The sequence below is a fragment of the Acomys minous genome, assembly GCF_964271855.1.
Source record: "Acomys minous genome assembly, chromosome: 10".
In the NCBI taxonomy this organism is placed as follows: domain Eukaryota; kingdom Metazoa; phylum Chordata; class Mammalia; order Rodentia; family Muridae; genus Acomys; species Acomys minous.
The window spans coordinates 115,253,012-115,259,011 of NC_140491.1; positions in this window are offsets into that span (position 1 = coordinate 115,253,012).

Consider the following 6,000-nt stretch of genomic DNA (forward strand, 5'->3'; position numbering starts at 1 on the left):
CTCTCCTGGTGTCTCCTGGACCCCTACTTCCTTTTTTAATTCCTCCTCCTCCTGCTAGAAGGATCCAGCCCTATTCTCTCCCCTGCTCAGCAAATGGCTGTAAGCTATTTTATTGGAATACCAGGGGCCATTGAGGAGCAGTGTTTACACAACATTAAGGCAGAAGGTTCTCAGAACAAGGACTGTAACTGGATATGAGGGGATAGAAATCAGCATGAGAATTACACAGTAACTGTATGCCTAAACATTTTTAAATCAGTTAGCTGACACAGGACTCTGTTGTTTCCCTACATAATGAAAGAAAAGAGAAAAAATTCTGGCATTTCTGTGAGTGCTTAGGTTAAAAACATTTTAATTAAGCTATCTTCAGTCAAAGGTAATAATCTTCTGTTCTTAAAGAAAAAAAAAACAACAGTTTTCTTTCTAACACACCTCAAACAAGATACTGCTGGCTCAAAATAGATGGACAATTTTCTCTTTAAAAGCACTAGGATATTGAGCTGAGCGTGGTGGTTCACACCTTTAATCCCAGCACTCGGGAGGCAGAGGCAGGCAGATCACTGTGAGTTCGAGGCCAGTCTGGTCTACAAAGTGAGTCCAGGACAGCCAAGGCTACACAGGGAAACCCTGTCTTGAAAAACCAAAATAAATAAATAATTAATAATAATAATAATAATAATAATAATAATAATAATAATAATAATAATAGCCCCAAACTTAATCATTCACATCCAGATAAAGTCAGCTTACAGCTCACTGGGTCTTCAGAGATACACTTCATATATACTTAAACTTCTGTACTGCACAACTAAGGGTCCAGCTTAGATTCCTTTTTAAAATCATCCAAAAAAACTTAAGCTTTTTTCTTTGGGGAAAAGTCTGTTACAATAAGCAATTTAAGTTTGTGATTTTTGCAAAAAAAAAAATCCTTTTTATTTTCATAATGCAAAGAACTCATGAGATTTTTATTTTGAATATGCAAATAGCATGTAATGGAATCCATATCAGTGTACACAAATATTCATCTTTTTGGTTAGATTTATTTATTTATGTATTTTTGGATTTTCAAGACAGGGTTTCTCTGTATAGCCTTGGCTATCCTGGACTCTCTTTGTGGACCAGGCTAGCCTTGAACTCACAGCGATCCACTGGCCTCTGCTTCCTGAGTGCTGGGATTAAAGGTGTGCTCCACCACCACCTGGCTAGGTTTATTCTTATTTCTTTGCCTGCTTCGTTGGATTTTGGTATTTTGATATCATTTTCTCTGTGTAGCCTTGGCTGTTCTGGACTCACTCTGTAGACCAGGCTGATCTCAAACTCACAGCAATCCACCTGCCTCTGCTTCCCTGAGTGCTAAATTAAAGGTGTGTGCCACTGCACCCAGCTAGATTTATCGTAGACTATCTGGAGATGGATTCAGGATTCAAATGCTTTCTTGGCATATGCAAAGACCTGGCTTTAATTCCCAGCACCTTATACTCAAAAATATGTTAGAAATATGAATGATAGAACAAAACTGGAGTTAGAACACAAGTTAAACCTGTGATAATCCCAACTTCCAGCTGAACACAGGTGCTCTGGTCACAATTTTACCTTTGGTCAGTCCCAAAGGTGACGGTTCCTTCAAAACTTGGCAGGGAAACTGACTATGATAAATAGGGCTTCCAAGGAAATGCAAATTAGGCACCAGAAGAGTACAGTGGGTATTTGTTCCACTCAGATAAAGTTTGCAAAGTAGGTTGAATAAGCAAAATAGGATCTTGTCTGTCTTGTCCCCATACCTAACAAACTACAAATCTAAACCCCAAGTAAAGGAAATGGAAGTAACAAATGGCCGGTGAGGTACCAGCAAATCATAAGCAAACGGAGGACGGGAAACAAGAGGAGAAAGTTTTTCCGCAAGTTGTGGTCAACTCAAATGGCTCCTCAAGACCCCTTTGCTTTGTTTTTGTTGTAGTGCTGTGAGTTGAACTCAGGTTGCCCCACACGCGCTACGTACGCACTCTGTCGTGGAACTATATCCCAACCTACTGAGTAGTTGAATTATGAGAGAACTAGGCAGAAACGCACGCACTGAACGTGGCAATCTGCAAGTTCATCACATTAAAGAAAGCAAGGAGGAAAGAGAGGGGAAGTAATTGACATGAGGCCGAACTAATGCTTTTGTTTTGGTGAGGGCAGAGGTAAAAGAAACCAGGTAATGCTGTTACTGCATCACTGCTGAGCACTTGGACTGTGCATGCCAATTCAGCTCTCTGATAGGGGGTCAGTGAATTCCACCTTCATAACAAAGTCTCGTAAATAGCTAAATCTTACTGGTCCTGTTAAGCAGATAAGGGAGTCCTGCCTACGTTCACACGGAGAAAGGGACGGAGCTACTCTTAACCCTTGCTGTGTACACTGCTGTAGAGCAGTAGAATTTGCTTGTTTGGGGCTGGTGAGATGGCTGGTCACTCGCAAGCCTGGCAGCCTACGTCCCATCTTCAGCACCTCCCCATGTAAAAAGTAGCAGAGAACTTGGCGAAGTTGTCCTCTGACCTGTGTGTACACACATACGTCACTAGCGTCATCAGACATGGTGTTTGTGCGTGGAGAAATTACTCTAGTTGAGCACACACTTCTCTTGCAGAAGCCCAGCTCCTAGCAGTCACAGGAAGGGGCTCACAGCCGCCATCCTCCTCCTCCAGGGCTCTTACACCCTGCTTTGAACTCTGTGGGCACTTGCACTCACACATGTACATACTCCCTGCCAGCACCACCACCACACACTAGTATATGCATAATTTTTAATTTAAAATTTAATTTAAATTAAAAGTAATTTACTTGGGGAAACTATAGAAGTTTTATATCGTCTTGTTTTTGTTATTTATTTATTTTTTTATTGGTTTTTCTTTGTGTAGCCTTTACTTTCCTGGACTCGCTTTGTAGACCAGGCTGGCCTCGAACTCATAGTGATCCGCCTGCCTCTGCCTCCCGAGTGCTGGGATTAAAGGCATGTGCCACCACCGCCTGGCAGAAGATTTATATCTTCTAATTTTTCAATGAAGCAAAAATATTTTAATTGCTCAAAACATGGAGCATATGTAAGAAAATGTTAAATATTTAAAATAGGTGTTGTAACTCAATGGCCAGCACATGCCTAGCAAATAAATGTTCCTAAGTTCCACCATAGGCACAATAAAAAACAAACAAACAAAAACCCCCAATGTTCCTTTGAGCTGCATGATATGTATTTAAGTGGTTAGAAGAAAAAGGCCTGGGCTGAAGGTCAGATGCACTTGGGTAGACTCCTGGCTCGGCTTCTCACAGCAGTGCGGCTGTGCGCATGTGGCTGAGGTCAGGAGACGTTGACTTTTCACTTTACTAGAGATCACTAGACCTTCCTCACTAGATTATTGTTTGAGAGCATTTCAACAGATGTAAACTTACAGTAAGATGGGCTGTAAAGGTTGCTGCTGTCACTGTTCCTATAGTTGCCATGATCATTTTTGCCCCTCTCTGTACATAGTATACTGTACGTTGGTACATGCATTCGCATGCAGAAAAAAATAGAAGCCTGTGGGTTTTCCTTTTTTTAGTTGAGTACAGTGAAGGGAGAGAGCAGAAAGGGAATAGGGTGATGGCTATGGCGTAATCGCCTTCTTTAAATAGCGAACACATTGTGTTTTAGCACTCAACCAAAAAAATTAAAAACCTACCTAATTATATTAAATTGCTTAGCTTGAAAAACTCCTATTTCAAAGTAATAATTTCTGAAAATGATATTTTCACTGTTTCATATGAGCCGCACACCATAATCACTATAATTCTAAGGTGATTATATGCAAATGTTAAGGGCATTAATTTTTTCTTTATTATAAAATATACATTGCTAAAGTATATAAGCTCATCATAAGATGATTTTTTCCTCATTAAGACATCATTACAGTCTAAATGTTTACAACAATTCAGGTATTCACTACTCCTTAAATTCACCATCGTAGGGGCCGGAGACAGTGGCTCAGCCTTTGCTGTGTAAGCCTGATGACCCAAGTTTGGCCTCAGAAACCCATGTAAAGGTGGAAAGGAACAAATGACCCCACAGAAGGTCTTCTCTGGCCTTCACACCTGCACTATGCACGTGTGCATACACAACACACACACACACACACACACATACACACACACACACCCTGCCATACCGTATATACACATATATACACAAAAAGTAAATACAATCTAAAATTAAATAAATTCAACATTATATTCCCACTTAAAGGCAATTCCAGTGTTACTACAGTCATAAAGAATAAGTTGCATCTAACCAGGGAAAAAGGAGGGAGGATATTACAGGGGGAGAGGATGGAAGGAGAGATACACAACACTAAAGAAACATTATTTTACACGTTTACTTAAGATATATGTATAATACATATTATATTAATATATTAAATGCATAGTATATATTAACATATATTTATAATTTATATTAATATGCAATGTAAATATATATTATTACATGTAATATATATATAATATATATTACATGGAGTTACACCACATGGGGTGATAATGCTTACCCCCAAAAAGACATAGACTATCTAACAAAACCCAGTGCCAGGCATGAGAAACCTCTCTTAAGATTGTCGCTCAGGGGTTCCATGACAATCCCCAAACGGTGTAGGCTGTTGCCATTGCCCTGGCTGCCCCACAGAACCTGAAGTTAAGACTCTATAGCTGAAGACGCACGTACTTTGACACACGACTTAAAGTAATTAAGCTGTAACTGGCCTGGACTCCTCCCTGAGGACTGGTTCACGTAATATGGGAAAGTGCTCTGCAAGCTGTCAAGAGAGCAAAACAACTAAAAGTACTACCAAGATGTGAAGTTTGTGAGCAACAATGACCTACGGGCAACATCCCCAAGGGTGCAATAGTGGCGCTTGTATCCAGGGGGAAACCAACAACTGTCTGACTGGACATAAGGTCCACTCAATAGAATGGAAGTTACGCCTGGTACTAGACACCTAGCCAACTAACCATGGCTGGAGAGGTCATAGACCCTGGAGAAGACCCTACTGCTGCAGTTTTCTTAAACTAATATGGTTTCTAAGTGCATTCTGAAAATTGCTACTTATACCCATAAATAAATGTAGCTCTTGCCACTCATTGAAGAGCCTCTTTTTTTTTTTTTTCAGATGGAGGCTGTTACAGAGAATCACAACTGTCAACATTTAGAGAATAAGTGACTGTATGGTGCTCAACCCCAGCTGACACATCTACAATACAGCCCCTACAATTGCTCAGGTAATGCCATGCAAGGAGGAGTGGAAAGAGTGCAAGAACCAATGGATCAAGGCGCCGGGTGCAAGATAATGTCTCCTGCACATGGCAGGGAAGCGGCATTCATGCACTCGATGGCGTGGTTGCCGGAACAAGACTGCACCAGTTACTTCGCTAGCGTGGATGAGGGAGATCTTCATTAGGACCCATACCTAGAAAAGAGCAAGCTCCAGGTAGTCAAGTGCTGCCAAAGGAAAGAGAATCAGAGAATCAATTGTCTCCAGGGATGAGCCCTTTGATAGGCTATCAATACGAAGTGGTCAGCACTAAACACACGGACATAAGAGCAACACTAAATGGAGTCGATATGGTTGTGTGTGTGTGTGTGTGTGTGTGTGTGTGTGTGTGTGTAAAACAATAACGATAGAAAAGCTCATGAATTGGGGAGTGATGGGAGGGTTCATGAGAGTAGTTAAAGGGGAAAAGGAATTCTCAAAATGTCTCTTATTAAAACCATGAAAACATGCTGTGCCACCCAGGTGGTTTCCGTACTAAAGTTGTACCGTTTCTTGCTCTGTTTTTAATTGCTTCCACTCATTGCAGCTTTATGGCCCTTTAGCATTAGAATTCACTCAGATCTCCCACAATTGCTTTTCACATTTTTCCATTCCATGGTCTTACTTTGTATATATGTGACATGAAAGAATAAACAAGTTATTTTTAACTTGTAGAGAGAAG